Source organism: Balaenoptera musculus, chromosome 1, assembly GCF_009873245.2.
Source record: "Balaenoptera musculus isolate JJ_BM4_2016_0621 chromosome 1, mBalMus1.pri.v3, whole genome shotgun sequence".
Lineage (NCBI taxonomy): Eukaryota > Metazoa > Chordata > Mammalia > Artiodactyla > Balaenopteridae > Balaenoptera > Balaenoptera musculus.
In genome coordinates, this window is record NC_045785.1 from 119,140,232 (window position 1) to 119,157,348 (window position 17,117).

Consider the following 17,117-nt stretch of genomic DNA (forward strand, 5'->3'; position numbering starts at 1 on the left):
CAGAAGTCTCCTTGGTCTGCATACCAATCGACTCTTGACAGGGCTACCCATCCTTCCTCAGACAGACCCCAGTGTGTCTGAGTTTTGGACTCAGCATCACTGGCTCAAGCTGGATTCCTAGTTATACACATACACAGACAAACAACCAACCCTGACTATGGAGTAGAACCACCTTAAATACTGGTGTTTGAGGATACATACTTTATCTGTCCTTTATTAGCTTCTGGCTTTATGAAATTATTATACTGTTTTCCATATTTGACTTATAGTCTCACCAAATCTGTGAAATTATAGGTCAGGCTATCAGTGCATTCTTCATGGTCATGCCAAAGAGGTAAACAATTACAGGGCTAGATATTTGGGAGGATTCTAGGACTATTTCTCTAACAAGATGTCTGTAGTTGGTTCAGGCAAGCACCCAGTAAAGTGCCTGATAAATGCTCAATATATATTTATTGAGTTGAGCTGAGTTGGTCACCCTCAGCTAACTTTGGGCTTTCTAAGTTATTTGAAGTCTTCTTAATAGGTTTATCTCTACACTGTTTCTTCTCTTTGTAAAATAACCCTAGTTCTAGTGTTTCCTCTTAGGTCTTGTTTTCTACCTTTAATCATCTCTGTGGCTGCCCTCTAAGAACTCTCTGGATTCTCTGTGTCCTCTTCTATCTGGAAAGTACAGATATGAAAGGCCACTTTCTGACTGAGCTTAAGGGCTTTTTAGGGACTGAACACTGGCAGCTTGGCTCCTCATGGCCATCCCAGTTGGAGGTCTTCTTGCCTCCCTGTTCCTCTCCTGAAGTATCTCTCGCTCCAGACTTACCATGGGGATGTCCTTCCATGATCTCTTTCCACTCTCCTCTTCCTGTGTGTCACACCTCTCTTGTTGCTCATCATGGGGGCATGCAATCCCAGATTGCCTGCCAAAGTACAAGCAGAGAAGAGTTGGGGATAGCTTAAGAGCCCAGAGGCAGGAAGTCTCTTTACGAGGAGGCCATCTCTCAGAGGTGGGTTAGGTCTTCTTAACCTCTCTTTTGCCATCTACCTTTCTCCACGGATCTCCTGAACTTGAGTCTCTGCTTACCCTGCATTTCCTGTACTCACAGAGAATCAAGACCTCTAGGGCAGACCAAGCCTGTGCTTGGTAAAGAATGATCCAGGCTTGGAAGGGTTAATGCCAGGAGCCTTGATGGATGGGGAGGATTATTAGTTACTCTTTTTAAAGAGCCAAGGAAGGCTTCCTCCCTGTCACTTACACTCCCCTTTCACATGATCTCTCTTCATGGCGGTGGATAGGAAAAAAAAAAAAAGAGGAAAAAAGTCTCAAAATAATTTAGGAAGTCCTCGCAAACGCTTGTGTTTTCATTTAGCAGCATGGATACAGCCACAGACCCTCAGAGGGAGCAACCAACTGGGAATTGAGTGGAAAAAAATAGGAATCCTAGACTCTCAAACTATCCAGTTTTTTTTTTTTTTTTTTTTGGTGGGGGAGATTGTTCGGGAGGGGGGAGGATTAAATCAAATCTTTTAGGGGAAGGGCTCAGCTCTGGGCTTTCATGGATAAAACACTAAAGATCAACTCCATGTGTGTGACCCAACTGTCCTGGAAGCATCAATTGGAAGAGAATCCAAACCTTAAGTTGTGCTCATAGCTTCAGCTCAAGTAAGAAAAATGAGGTGGGGGTCACAGGGTGGGGACCAAGTCTTAGATGGAAGAAGGGGAGGGCTTGGGGATGGATGCAGTGGGGATAAGGCGGAAGGGAGCTATGTCTTTAAGTCTGTCCTATGGTTATACATATTTTTTCTTCTATGAATGGGTTTTGCTGTAAATTATAGCTTTGCCCGTGGTCCCTTGGGTCAAAAGAAATAGTCTCTAAACAGAAAACAGCTCTGATTGGTGACTTTCCTTCTTCCCTCCCCAACCCCCTTCCTAATTGAAACCAAATGTGCAATATATTGGATGCTGGGATCCCTGGCGCTTTCCCAGGAATCCTCAGAATGTGAGGTTTCTCTCAAAGGCATCTTGCATCAGCCTGTGGATGTATGCCTACCACCGGGCTCCTCCACCGGCAAAGTGGAAAAAGAAGCGTTTCACAACAGATTCTTCTTTTTGGGTTGGGGGAACGCAGTGGATTATAGCTCTGTTTTTCTTCTTTCCAAAACTGTGCACTCCTGGATGAACGTAAGTTGTGTGTTTTGGGGTTTTTTTTTCCCTTCATTGTTTTTTTTTTTTCTTTCTTTTCCGAAAACGAAAGCTCTAAATATCCTTCTCCTGGTGTCTCAGGAAAAGTTTTAAAAAGGAGGCAGAAGGGGGTTTCAAGTCAGGCGAGGAAGGGAAGGGAATGGGGCACCCTAGGCACGAGAAATCCAAGATTTCACGTTTTGGGGGGGCTGGATTTATGTTATGGAGAGAAGAGTAAAGCACTGCTAACCAAAGAAGACTGAAGCATAATAAACGAATCCATCGCAGCTGCAAGATACAATAAACAACGTTCGCAGGGTTGAAACTGTTGGCAGGCAAGACAGGCCGATCGCAGAGCTGGTTTCTGGGATGGAGAAACCCGAGCCGGGAGCTAGGTTTTCGGCATTTAGTAGCGGCGTTCGAGGGTCCTGAGTTTGGGAGAGGACAACTTTTTGTATTTTTGATTTTTCAGGGGAGTCGCTGACTTAACTGTGAGGAGGACAACTTTGGGTGACGGGTGACTGCACCTTGAGGTTTGGGGTGGTTGGGCCGGGGGTCTGGGTGGATGGGGCATTTTTCAGTTGGTGATGAACCTCATCTTCCCCATTTCTCTGGCCTGGATGCCTTTCCCTTTGTTACCGAATGACTTGGGACTGTTTGCAGTTGGGACCTCTGCGTCCTGGCTGAGGTTCAAGAGTCCCATCCAAGGGGAAAGAGAATTTTTCCAAGTGGCTGAAACTCTCAGGCCAGCCATTTGAGGCGGGAGTTCGCAGTGTTCAAGCCAGGAGGCGTTCAGCACCATTTTGCTGACTGCTTGCCTTCTGCCTCCTTTCCCTGGAGGAACGACAGAGCCAGAGCCTGTAAAGAGTCTTAGAGATCTCTTCTGACCCCCTCATTTCACAGGCGGTGGAAGTGACAGAAGGGGGATTGACACATTCAGGGTCAACACAGCATGTTAGTAGCGAAGTTGCAGATGAAATCCAAGTTCTCTTTACTGCTAATCAGTGCTCTTTCCATTCCACACCTCTACGTGCATGTTCACTTCTCTCGAGACTGAGGTGATAGAGGCAGTTTAATTAACAAGTCACCGCAAGGACATCAGTTATCAGCAAGAGAGGATGCTAATGGTGGTTCATCAGCAGGTGGTATCTGTGGTCATATTTGGTTGTGTGTAAAATAAAGAAAGCTAAGTGCTTGCTCTGCACCAGGCTCCATGCTCAGAGCTCTACATACATAATTTGATTGAATCTTCACAGTTCCCGAGGCATTATTCCTAGTTTATGAATAAGGGCATTAAAGCTTAGAGAAGAAGAATGATTTGCTTAAGGAAGTACAGCTGGTAGGGTTGAGACTCATGCATGTCTGACTCCAAACTCTGTGCTCTGAATCACTCTGCAATAACACTGCCCTCCCCCACTCCACACACACGTTTGACTACTTTGCGAGTCAAGTTCCACGTTTCCCTCGGTGACTGGTGACTAGGAGGTGAAGGTGTCGGGCTAGGGGAGCAGTGCAGATCCTCTCTTGAAGGCTGCTTCCACACTTGGATGGGTATTTATCTGGGTACCGGAAAGGGGCTGCGGCTGGGCAGCTCTCTGCATTATTTCTGGGTGTTTGGTATATACTTACCTTTGTTCTGCAAAGAGCCTGGGATTTAGATTCCGAAGACCCAAGTTCAAGTTCTGGCTCAACCTTTTATTATGTGGCAAAGTTGCTTTACCTTCCTGCACCTAGGGCTCTGTATTTATTACACGGTAAAAATAGCAATACTTTTCAGTATTATTGTTGTTGTTGTTGTTGTTTTTAAGAATTTTATTTATTTATCGGCTGCGTTGGGTCTTCGTTGCTGCGCACGGGCTTTCTCTAGTTGTGGTGAGCAGGGGCTACTCTGTTGTGGTGCACGGGCTTCTCGTTGCGGTGGCTTCTCTTGTTGCGGAGCACGGGCTCTAGGTGCACGGGCTTCAGTAGTTGCGGCACGTGGGCTCAGTAGTTGTGGCTTGTGGGCTCTGGAGCGCAGGCTCAGTAGTTGTGGCGCACGGGTTTAGTTGCTCCGCGCCATGTGGGATCTTCCCAGACCAGGGCTCGAACCCGTGTCCCCTGCATTGGCAGGCGGATTCTAAACCACTGCACCACCAGGGAAGTCCCCAGTATTATTGTTTTAAGAGACATTGGACGTGAACGCGTTCTGAAGGCTGTGAAGGCCTTCCCCATACCAGTTCTTGTGACAGTGACCCCTGAACGCTGGAACAAAATGCGAGGCAGCGTCTGCCATGCTGGGTCCAGCAGGTGGTGCTGATGCCGGCGGGAGGGTGGCTGTATTGGGCTGTGTGTGAAACCCTGGAATGGGTGGCCTTGGTCTTAGTGCCCGTCTCTTTTGAGTGGAAGCAGTCCCTCCTCACGGGGAATAGTCCCAGGTTTTCTATCTGAAACTTTCCTCTGGTGCCTGGCTTGGCCATGCTTCCTCACCCAGTGAGCTCAGTGGAAGCTGAAGGACACCATGGTGTTCAAGCTTCCCTTTCCTGGGTCCGTGCGGTCTCTGAACGAGAAAGGTTTAGTTAGGATCAGTCCACAAGTCTCTCCTCAAAGGAGATGGCTTTCGAGGAGCTTCATATCTAGTTGAGGGTAGATCCTTGACCCTGGACCTTCCTCATTCATGTTCCCTCCTCTGTGCCTGTCATCAGAAGGAATGCAGCTGCTCCTGGGGGTGGGGTTGGAGGCCCAGCAGGCGGTGGGGAGGGCCCTGCCTCTGCTTCTGCTTAAGATCTGTTTGCTTTATAAACACTAAAGGTAAGGGAAGTGGGGAAGGCGTTTCCAGATTCTTTTACTTAGAATCCATGAGTTGTGACTCCAACAGTATCCATGTCTGTGACATATGCAAAAAATATATATCGGTCTCTTCCCCTGGTTCCTGGCACAGCGCTCCTGAAACCCTTGTAGTTTCCTAAGTGATAAGAGCACTAGAGCATCTTTTGTTCTAATATTTGGTCTCTGACTCCCGTTCCTGACATAGAGCTCTTAAGTCCCTCGGAATTTCCTGGGTGAGAGGAGTGTCTTTTGTTCTAATGAGGTGATTTTGGGTGGGCTTCTGAATGAGGGCTTCGTCCCCAGAAAGACCAAGCCATGGTTAGAAGCTAGGGATTTTCAGCCCCACCTCCTCCTTCCAGGAAGGGAGGCAGGGCTGGAGACTGAGCTGATGATTAATCATGCCTACATGATGGAAATCCCCAAAGTATCAAGTCTGGGGAGCTTCTGGGTTGGTGAACACATCCATGTGTTGGGAAACTGGTGCACCTCAACTCCACAGGGACAGAAGATCTTATGCTGGGGACACTTCCAGACTTTGCTCTATATATTTCTTTGTCTGGCTGTTTATCTGTATCCTTTATTATATAATAAACTAGTACACATAAGTGTTTCCCTGAGTTTTGTGAGCTGGTCTAGCAAGTGATTGAATCCAATGCTGGGAGTAGGGGAGGGGTCATGAGAACCTCTGATTTGTAGCCAAGTTGGAAAGAAGTTGTGGGTAACTTGGGGACCTACTACTCGTAATTGGTGTCTGCGCTGGGGGGACGGTCTTGTGGGTCCGAGCCCTTAACCTGTGGGGTCTGCACTAGCTCCAGGCAGTGAGTATGTTAGTAGGGGAAAAAAGTGAGTTTTTCCTAGACGATGTCCAAGCACAGAGTGGGAGTGTCATCCAAAGGAGTCTCATCACCTCCTCACTCTCCCCTAGCCTCTCTGTCAACTCACTGTTTTCTTCCCTTCTTACATAGTCACGTCCCAGACTTTGTCGTATGAATTATCTATCACATGCAACAAATCTAGTTCAGACCTTTCCATATGATTACATTTTTAATAGACACACTAAAAAATTAGAGGTTCCCCCCCTTATACTAATGTCACGCCATTTAAAATTAGCATTAACTCTCAGGCACTTCTTCCCAAGTTCCTTTGTAAGGTCCACTTTCAGGCACTTTACATCACCCTCACCTCAAACACACGACCCAAACACACATCTCATGGGCATTCAGAAAGCTACCACCCCTCTGAAAGCGGACCTCCACAGACCTGCTGATGTCATGTGCCAGCTGACATAAATGGTGACCTGCCCTCAGCTCAGACACGCTGGATCCTTTATGCCCCTTGACCTGTTTGAAGCCACGCAAGGTATGAATTGACCCTCTCCTAACACTGACTACTCAGTCCAGATATGTGTCCTACATCCCCAGGCCTCCCAGAGCTTCTCTGAAGTCAGCAACCATCCACAATGAGGGCTGCTCACCACTACGTTAGGAACCTCGGGTAGACCTTAAGGATCAATTAAATAAGAGTATCTGAGGGTAGGGGTTGAAGTGAATACACTTCAGTATTTTGAAGTGTTCCCCATGTGATTCCAAGCTGAACCTCTGCTGATAAATCTCCAAGTTCGTTGCCTCAGCCATTCCTCAGTGGGGAGTAAGGGCACCCTTTATAGGACAACCCCACCCCTGTTGTCCTGTAAAGAATTTAAGGGTCAGTGCCTCCCTCCCCTAGCTGGCTTCCTTGAGCTTGGTCAAGACCACTTCATGGTGTCCACAACCTGCCTTTTCCCCTTAAGTGGACACTTGCCCAGGCCTCAGACTCTTTCTGATGTGAAGTCAGACAGACCTGATTTGCACTCCCAGCTGTATACTCACTGGCTGTGTGATCTCGGGCAAGCCGCTTCAACTCTCTCAGTTTCCTACTCTGTAAAACAAGGATCGTAATTCCCATCTAATAGGTATTACAGATACCTCTTGTGAGTACATAGCATAATGTTTGGCGTGTAGTTAATAAATGAAGTTGATGATGATTGCTTTTATTATTAATTTGGCACAGATGCTTTGGCTTGTTCAGCCACATAGCACCAGCCCAGCTATTTTTCCATATCCTTAGTCCAAAAACATTCTTCCAGGCAACAATGTTCACCCACCAAAATCCCCTTCTACAAATAATGCTCCTCAAAGTACTTTTGCAGTGGAAAGGATATGGGTTTAAGTTCTGGCTTTGCCACCACTTACTAGCCGTGTAACCTTGGACGAGATCTTGAACCTCTCCAAGTCTCATTTTTCTTATCTCATAGGTTTGGTATATGAAATAGGTGCCATTAGATATACAAAGAGGCCAACATAGAGCCTCATACGTAGTAGATGCTCTGAGTAAGTGAATGCTCACTCAGTGTCACTTCTCTTACTTTTTCTGGTGGAATCTTCAATGCTTTGTGGTTTAAAAGCCTGTCATGTGTGAACCATCGAGATTGTTATCTTGGATTGATCCCTTTCATTTGAACACTTTGGTTTGATCATGGATGCAATCTATTGGAAATTTGCCCTCTTTGATTTGAAAAGACAGCTGTCAGTTCATCTCCTTGCCTCCACTCCCTCATCCATTCCCACCTCACTTTCACCCAACCTTTCTCTTAATGCTCAAAACACACTTGTGCATAATGCTATCTTTACAGGGGAACTAAACACAAGAGTAGATTACTTGGCTAGGGGTCTGTACAACACCAGAAGAAAAAAAGGAGTTGGTAGTTTGGGGCAGGTAGGGAAGAAGGGATACTATATATTATATATTAGACAAGATAATCCTATTACAGTGGAAAGATTTAGAGGGCAGTATAAAACAGTACGGGTCACAATTGATACTGCTGTTGTAACTAAATGTGAAATGCATTCAGGAAAGGGACAGATGAGTTAACAAAAGAGAAGTACAGGTTTTGTGCTTCTGTAGAAGTCATCCAGCAACTAGCTCGTCCCACCAAGGCCTCCAAGTTGGAGGGACCACTGGGGGAAAATTGGCCTTGACTTATGTTCACCATTTTTTTCCTCTCCTACTCCTAATGCCCAAGTCTCTGCCCCTTTTCCCCATCTGGCTACATTTCTCAGTAGTTTCTAACCTGTTTCTCTCCCTGATTGTTCTGGAATCCCTCGGCAATTCAATTTTATTTTACTTGGCTTAATTCTATTTAGCAAGGATTTATTGACTGCTTCCTAGTGTAAGGTACTCTGCTTAACATTTTCTAATAACAATAGCTTAATAAAGGAACTGAGATGTCCAGATGCCTGCCCGGGGATATTCATCAAAACACCAATCACCTAATGGCTAAAGTGATGGTCTCTCTAAACTTTCTCCATCTCTTTATATTTTATTTGCATGCATTTGGACCTGTTATGATTGAGCCTATGTTATTCAGATATGATTTGGCTGAAAATAATTCTCTTCTTATTTTGATTTTCTTTCTTATTTTTGCTTTCTGTCCTTCCTGTTGTGCATGGAACTATTTGATGTTTCCAAGTTCTGTAATTCTCCAAGCAATGGAGATCCCAGCATTTGGCAAGTTGTATACTTATTAAATGGAACCTCACGTTGGTCTCTAAGCACCAAGAAAGGTTAGGTTTGAGCCAGCCCAAGTACCACTGAGGCCTGGAAGAGCAGTGAAAAGGCAGAAGGGTTCTAAATGGTGTTTAGACTTACTTTGAAACTCCTGGGTTCAGCTAGGCTTCTCCAGGAGATTGGCATTGTCTATAATGGATTCACTCATTCAACTGTCTTGTGGCTTGTGTTTTGTGCCTAGCGAGACCCCAGAGAAATGTTTGAGGAGTCCCTTGTACCTACTGGTCAGAGGTTAATGCTGTGTACTGCGTGGTGTGGGTGTAACTGGGAGGGCTTATAAGAATAAAACCTTGTGTGCAAAAGGTAGTGAGGAGAATATGCAGTAAGTTTTGGTCTCAGCACCATCATTTTCTAGATTTTTTACCTCAAAGAAGTCTTTTACCTTCAGTGGTCCTCAATTTCCTCATCTGTTTCCCTCATGTACTTTGATATCCTTCTTTTATGTTCAGAAAAGGTAACATGCCAGGAACTTTGTAAAGGGGAAAGCACTGTGCCTATGAAGATGGTAGGTGGGGATGCCTTTTGAACGCATTTCATAGGTAGCTAATCCAGCAAAATTTACTGTGCGCAAGGTTGCCTTGGAAGTGCTCATGGGAGCTATACCAACAACATGCCTTGCAGGGCTGTAACTACCCAGAAGCCTATAAAACTTAGATGAGTGGTGAAGGTTACAAAGGCTGCTGGGGTTTGTCCTTTAGGATGTACTCTCTTGAGATTCGGGGGAACAAGTTGATCTAGAGAAGAGAGTAGTGGGAGTTAAATTCACTCAAGAGTAACTAATCGTTCCTCAGACGGATGTAGGTCTAATTCTAGAATGTGTACACTATATAGATTTTTTAAATTGAGATAACAATGTTAAAATAATATCAAAGGGAATTAAAAATAAATCCTAATCCCCCCCAAAACCCCAGCAAGTTATTTTGTGAATACTGACAAACTGATTCTAAAGTTTATATGGAGAGGCAAAAGATCCAGAATAGCCAACACAATATTGGAGGAGAAGAACAAAGTCAGAGGACAGAAATTACTTGATTTTAAGACTACTATAAAGTTACAGTAATTAAGACAGTGTCGTATTGCTGAAAGAATAGATAAATAGATCAACAGAACAGAATAGAGAGCCCAGAAATAGATCTACATAAATATAGTCAACTGATCTCTGTCAAAGAAGCAAAGGCAATACAATGGAGCAAAGATAGTCTTTTCACCAAATGGTGCTGGAACAACTGGACATCCACATGCAAAAAAAACAACTCTAGACTCAGACCTTACATCCTTCACAAGAATGAACTCAAAATAGATCATGGGCCTAAATGTAAAATGCAAAATCAGGAAACTCCTAGAAGATAACATAGGAGAAAGCCTAGGTGGCCTTGGGTATGGTGATGACTTTTCAACACCAAACGCACAATCCTTGAAAGAAAAAATTGATAAAGTGGACTACGTTAAAATTAAAAATTTTTGCTCTGTGAAAACTAGTATCAAGACAATGAGACTACAAGCCATAGACTGGGAGAAAATATTTGCAAAAGACACATCCGATAGAGGACTGTCACCCAAAATATATAAGGAACTCTTAAAATTCAACAGTAAGAAAATGAACAACTTGATTAAAAACTGGGCAAAAGATCTGAACAGACAGCTCACCAAAGAAGATATATAGATGGCAAGTAAACATGAAACAATGTTCAACATTATATGTCATTTGGGAATTTCAAATTAAAACAACAATGAATTACTACTACCTACCTGTTAGAATGGTCAAAATCCAGAACACTGACTACACCAAATGCTGGTGCTGATATAGAGCAATAATAACTCTCATTCATTGCTGGTGGAAATGCAAAATTGTACAGCCACTTTGAAAGATAGTTTGGCAGTTTTTTTATAGAACTCAACATATTCTTATGCATGATCAAGAAATCGTGCTTCTTGGTATTTACCCAAACAAATTGACAACTTACGTTTACACAGAAACCTACATACAGATGTTTATAGCAGTTTTGCTCATAACTTCAAGACCTGGAAGCAACGAAGATGTCCTTCAGTAGGTGAATGGATAAATAAACTGTGGTACATCCAGACAATGGAGTATTATTTAGCACTAAAAAGAAATTAGCTATCAAGTCATGAAAAGACAAGAAGGAACCTTAAATGCATATTGCTAAGTGAAAGAGGCCAATCTGTAAAGGCTACATACTATATCATTTCAACTATATGACATTCTGGAAAAGGCAAAACTATGGAGACAGTAAAAAGATTAGTGGTTGCAAGAGGTTACAGGGGAGGCGGGGATGAATAGGCAGAGCACAGCGGGTTTTTAGGGCAATGAAACTATTCTGTTGGTGGTGGATACCTGTCATAAAATTTTCCAAATCCATAGAATGTATAATACCAAGAGTGAACCCTCATGTAAACTATGGACATTGGGTGATAATGTGTCAGTGTAAGTTCATCAATTGTAACACATGTACCACTGTGGTGAGGGATGTTGATATTGGGGGAGGTTGTGAGTGTACGTGTGGAGATATATGTGAACTCTCTACTTTTTGCTCAATTTTTCTGTGAACTGAAAACTGCTCTAAAAAAAGTCCCAAATCCCAAATTCCCAAAACTCTGATTTTATCCTGGCTATTTCTTTCTTATTTGATGTCAGACCTTGTAATATAGTTATATAATAGAGTCATAATTATTAATTTTGTTTTTCAGTTAAGTATTGCCAGTTTATCCTAAACTTTAATAATATTATTTTATTTAATAAATCTAATGGAAGCAGAAACTTAAAGTTATCGAGAAAGACTAATTCAACAGGTTAATAGCAGATATTTGGGAAATCTCTTTGTCACATCATTCAAATTAGAATAACATCACTTGAAAGAATATTCATTGAAATTGTTTTAACTAATGCAACATACAAACATTCTCACTTAAAATCATGGTATGGTGGAAAGAGTGATGGGCCAGGAGTTAACAGGGTGAGATTTAAATTTTAACTTTGCCACCTACTAGCAGTTGAACTTTGTGCAACTATATTTTTTAACTTAATTGCACTTCAATTTTCTCATCTGTAAAGGGCAATATAAAATTTCTACATTTTCCAGTTAAATTATGCTAATCACTGCCTATACCAGCACCCATACCCCCATATTCACTTTCATAGTTAAGTGTTGAATCATTCGTCTCCACTTCAGTTTTCACTCCCCCCCCCCCCAATACTGTAAGTATCCTCCTCTCTCCTCTCATGTTAGCCAAATACCACCGTTCCTTAAAGGTTAGCTTAAGTTTCCAATCCTCTGGCCAGCTCAGATCTTACTTCTTGGAATCCCTAGTTCTTTTGGTCAGTATCACCTAGTCTAGTAAAGGTCATGTCTTAGGTGATCTCTATAACTCATCTTAGAACATAACCCATAAATATTTACTGAATTCTTAAGATATAGTATGTTAAAGACTTACTACATGCCTCGCATAGTGCTTACTTGTTGCCAGAAAAATTCTTAGAGGGGAGTAATTGAAGCCTCACATACTATCCTTTTTGTGGATTTAATGGGGCTCAAAAATTTTCTATTACTTGGTTATTCTGTAAGATTGGAATCTCAAGAGAGCCAGGTCATGGAGAACTGGTGTAAGCCCTAAGCTTGCTCTCAGAACCACTGGGTTCAGATCGTGCTATTTTTAGTTGTGAAAATTGAAGGCAGTAATGTCTTCATGAGTACAAATGTGGAGGAACAGATAAGCTCACATACGAATACTTGGTGTGTCCTGGGTATAAAATGCACACAGGGCTATTTTTCTTTAAGCAATAAATAGAAAATGGTTATTCCCAGAGGGTGATGATTGTCATTCTAGGTTTCAGGATACAGCTGCAGATTTGGTTTTTCCTGGTTTGACCATGGGGCAGAGCTGGTGTTTTTCTCCTCATCATGCTTCTTTCCTCATAGGTGTGTCCAGACCTCTGATAATAGAAGTGCTTACCTTTCACTCTTCCCTCTCACACTGAGTGGTCACTCTTCCCTGAGACCACCTGCATTAAAAAAAATTCTCATTTGATCATTTAGTGTCATGTAAAGAGTAAATTAACTGCTACTTAATATCATGTTTGGAGGTGAAGATTTTTCTAAGCCTTTTGTTCAGTCATTCATTAGCAAAGGGGTGTCAAGCTTCGATGTCAAGCTAGGATGTAAATTCTAGACTTATGTGGATCCCTCGAGGGAGTGTGAAAAGTTACTTTCTAATCCTTTTGCTGTATTTTTGGTGAGGGACTTGGCCTTTGCAGGTTAAAAGTTGATTGAAGCTCTTCCCATGATCTCTCCTTCACAACTGTGATGTTTACTTACATCTTTCATTTTCATGACTTAGGGTGCTAACTTCTTGCCCTCTCCTAGACCCACAGGCACCCCACACCCTCTATAAAAAGGGGGCTGTGCTGTGTCTTTTGCTCAGCTGTAGGAAGTTCCACTTCTAGGCTCCCGGGTGCTCCTCACTTTCATTTTCCAACTGATCAAGTATTGCCAACATTTACAAAACATATTCTGTCAAAGACCTCAGGCTGTCTAATGTTATCCAATATACATATGTAAACTTCAGTGACTCTGCATTTCCTGATGATCCTACAATAATTACCTTCTTGCCTTGGGCATAAGTAATCTGGGAGGAAAAAAAAGGAGCATTGCTTTAAATAGGGCAGAAGTTCTAATTTCCAGCCCTAATTTACTAAGTAGTACGGATATTGAAATGAATTTCCAATTTTTTAGATCTAAGTCTTTATTTGAGTTGGGTAGGTTAGGGCAAAGAGAAGTCTGGTGAAGAAGTCCTTGGGCAGTTAAATAGGAAGAAAAGAGTGTGACACATAAAACATGGCTGCATATTTGTTATCAGCAGACTGGATGCAACAAATGAGCCTTGGTTTCAAGTGAAATGATGCAGGTAAGGACCCTGAATTCACTTACAATGTTGCTTTACACGAAGGTGTTTAAGGCACTAGCAGGGACACCTCCAATTTCTTTTGGAAATAAATTGAAATTGGGTGTTCCAAAAAAGTTATTGAAACAGTCATAATGAAAAAAAATAGGAACTTTACTGAATGTTCTTATAGTTAATGCTACATTTAGCATTATTTTTTTTATAACAAAGTACTTGGTGAGGTGCAATGGGGAGGTTGCTATAATATTTTCAGTGCTTGGAGCCTCTAAAGGTCTGAATCCAGCCCTTTGTAGGAACAGAAGCTATTGTCATCCACAACTTGTTCCTAAATGTACTCAGTCACCATTCCTCAGAGCTACTGGGAAAAGTACTATGATGCTCTTCAAAAATACGTTCAAGTCCATCCTTACCATGAGGACGTTATTATGGTTACCACTGCGCGAGTCAGTAATAGGTATTGGGGAAAAATATCCACCCCACTGATCATGGGGTGTTAAAATACTTTCTCGTGAATATAGGAAGGTTAGGTGAGAGTGGTGACAAAGCATTGGGATATTTAGACCCATGTCATTTCCTTTCATCACAGCTCAATAATCTACCCCCCATCACTAACCACACTTCTTAAGGCCAAGTAAATGGCTTCACGTGTAAGGTAAATGGTGTTCCACATTCAAAGTACTATCATCTTCCCCACCCCTCCCCCCAACATAGTAGCTTTGCTGCTGCTGATGTAGGGGTCCACTGGGAAGATAGACAGCTGCTGAGGCTGTAGGAAACTGACATCTTGTAGCGATGGTTTTAGTCATGGGTTTCTAAATGAGCAGGTTCTCTACTGCTTCCCTTGGTGAAAAGGCAGGACAGGCTTTTTCAAGAGAGACAGAATAGACTCAGCGCTCTAAAAAACTTCCCTTAGGATTATCTAATTTGGTATTACTCAAACCTGAACAATATATGGACCAATTTTATAGGGAAATTTTTTTCAGCTCCTTAGGATGATGGATTGTTTGGACACTATTAAAACATGTACAAACATAAAGCTAGGTATATACTTAAATGAGGTTCCTGGACCCAATTTCCACGTGTGTGTTGTGTGCGTGTGTGTGTGTGTGGGGGGGTGTTCCCACACAACACTGAACAGTTCTCTGGACACCACCTGGGTGTCCTACAATTCAAATGAATTCTGACACTACCCAGAGATAGCATCAGATTCCACAGGTTAAGGGTTCAGTCCCACAACACTGCCCCGACACCCTTACTACACCTCACTCCAGAGGCCATTTGTAGGCTCAGGCTGATACCTGTGCTTCGGATCGACCGGCTACAAATCAGAGGCTCCCAAGACCCCCTCCTTGGGTTCGATTAATTTGCTAGAGCGGCTCACAGAACTCAGAGAAACATTTTATTTGCTAGATGACAGGTTTATCACAAAAGGATTTAACTTAGGGACAGCCAGATGATGAGATGCATAGGGCAAGGTATGGGGAAAGGGAGAGGAGCTTTTATGCCCTCACTAACTAGGCACCATTCTCCCCAAATCTCCGTGTATTCTTCAACTTGGAATCTCTCTGAACCCTGTCCTTTTGAGTTTTTGTGGAGGCCTCATTACACAGGCATGACTGATTAAATCATTGGCCCTTGGCGATTGATTCAACCTCCAGCCCCTCTTCTCCCCGGAGCTCAGTGGAGTGGGACTGAAAGTTCCAACCCTCTAATCACAAGGTTGGTTTCCCTGGCAACCAGCTCCCACCCTTAGGTGGGGTCCTAGAATCACCTCATTAACCTAACAAAAGGCCTTTATGGCTCTTGTCACTTAGGAAATTCTAAGGGTTTTGGGAGCTCTGTGAGCCTGCATCTGTGGATGAAGGCCAAATATATATGAGAAATATATTTTGGTCCTCTGAATGACCAGATATATATTTCTTTTTTTTTTTTTTAACATCTTTATTGGAGTAGAATTGCTTTACAATGGTGTGTTAGTTTCCGCTTTATAACAAAGTGAATCAGTTACACTATATATTTCTTATAAATCACAATATCACAACATCTCTTATGCTTTAGTTCTTCTGCAACTATAAAGCCAAAGCAGATTTAAGTGAAATCAAATATAGTTATAAACTCAACAAAATAACAGAACATTATTTTTATGTGTGAGATGATTTGGTTTGTTGAAACTAACCACTAGTGTGGAGGTTAAAGATAGAGTGGACACATGTGGCCCCAGGGCCTGGTCTATATTTAATTTGGGTCTGTTGTTTAAGTAATTAATACTCATGCAGAAAATGCCTATTGGAGTGAGTTAAACAGATAGTTATTAATAGCCTCAAGGGTTTATGCGTTGCGGGGGTGGGAATCAGACCTCATACTTACATAACCAAAGCTCTGCTGGTAGGCAACAGTCAAATGTTAGTTTTAATTTGGTATCATTAGATAATTTGTTAAATTGTCTATTCACTTGAAGATAAGGTTAGCATGGGGGTGATAATGAAGTTGCTACAAAATGGGTATCTGATTTAATTACTAATAGAATTAGTGACAGAACCACTGTGCTTTGTGTGTTTATGCCTTATAGGTTTCTGCCTATAAACTGATGGGCTTCGGTATATAGAGTCAGAGTCTGCATTAAACAGCTGCTTGCTGCATGAACAAGGCACTGACCACAATGGCTGAGCGGATTAAACTGCCCCATACCACCTGATGACTCAACTCTCCCACGGCCGTTTCCTCTGTTTCTAGCTTTGACTTGCTCTGGCTTTCATTTGGCATTTGGACAATTGTAAACACAAAGAAAAGGCAGGCCCTGAAATCACATGGCAGTGCTTGGTTACCATTAGTATGAAAAGTTCCAAATTATAGAATCAAAGGTATAAACTTTTAAAAATTCTAGAAATGTTGAGGACTGAAAGAATACATTTACACTTGGAGATACTCTTTTAAAACTAAATTTAAGCTACCTTTTTTTTCAGGAAAACCTTTCTGATCTGCCCTTGTTTCTTTAAATTTCATTAATAATCAAAAATATCTAGGGAATTCCCTGGTGGTTCAGTGGTTAGGACTCAGAGCTTTCACTGCTGGGGCCTGGGTTCAATCCCTGGTCAAGGGAACTAAGATCCTGCAAGCCAAAAAAAAAAAAACAGAATAAAACGTCCGTTTGTAAATTTATATATATAAAAAAAACTATCATGACAACGTAGTGATGAGTGCTTATTGTGTACCAAGATTTATGTTAAGCACTTGATATACTTGATATCATTGAAACCTTATAATAATTGTGTGAAGTGGGTATTTTTCTTATGTTATATAGGAGAACACATGACACTAAGAGAGGATCACTCGCATAGCGAATAAGTAGCAGAATAAGAATTTGAACCTAGGTCTTTCTCACTGCAACACCTAACTCTTTACCACTACTTCGTTACTCTCCTTGAGCCTGTGTCATACCTTGTGGATATCTCTTTTTTTGCAAGTAGATGCCGCTGTTTTATAATCTTCTCCTTATATGCCTGTCCTTCCATGGAACCAGTGAGTCTCAAACTTCAGTATACATCAGAATCACCTGGAGTTCTTTTTAAAAATGCAGATCCCAGGCTCCACCTCAGACTTGGTTAAATTA

The 17,117-nt window shown here is 42.3% G+C and overlaps 1 protein-coding gene across 2 annotated transcripts in view; it reads left to right on the plus strand.

The window, feature by feature from the left end:
* The first annotated feature begins 2,010 nt into the window (after positions 1-2,010).
* Positions 2,011-17,117, plus strand: part of DDR2 (discoidin domain receptor tyrosine kinase 2) — a 160,308-nt gene continuing 145,201 nt past the window's right edge. For both annotated transcript variants that reach the window (XM_036858894.1, XM_036858885.1), the window contains exon 1: positions 2,011-2,176. The gene's annotated coding sequence lies outside the window, so the exon portion shown is untranslated. The remainder of the gene's footprint in view (positions 2,177-17,117) is intronic.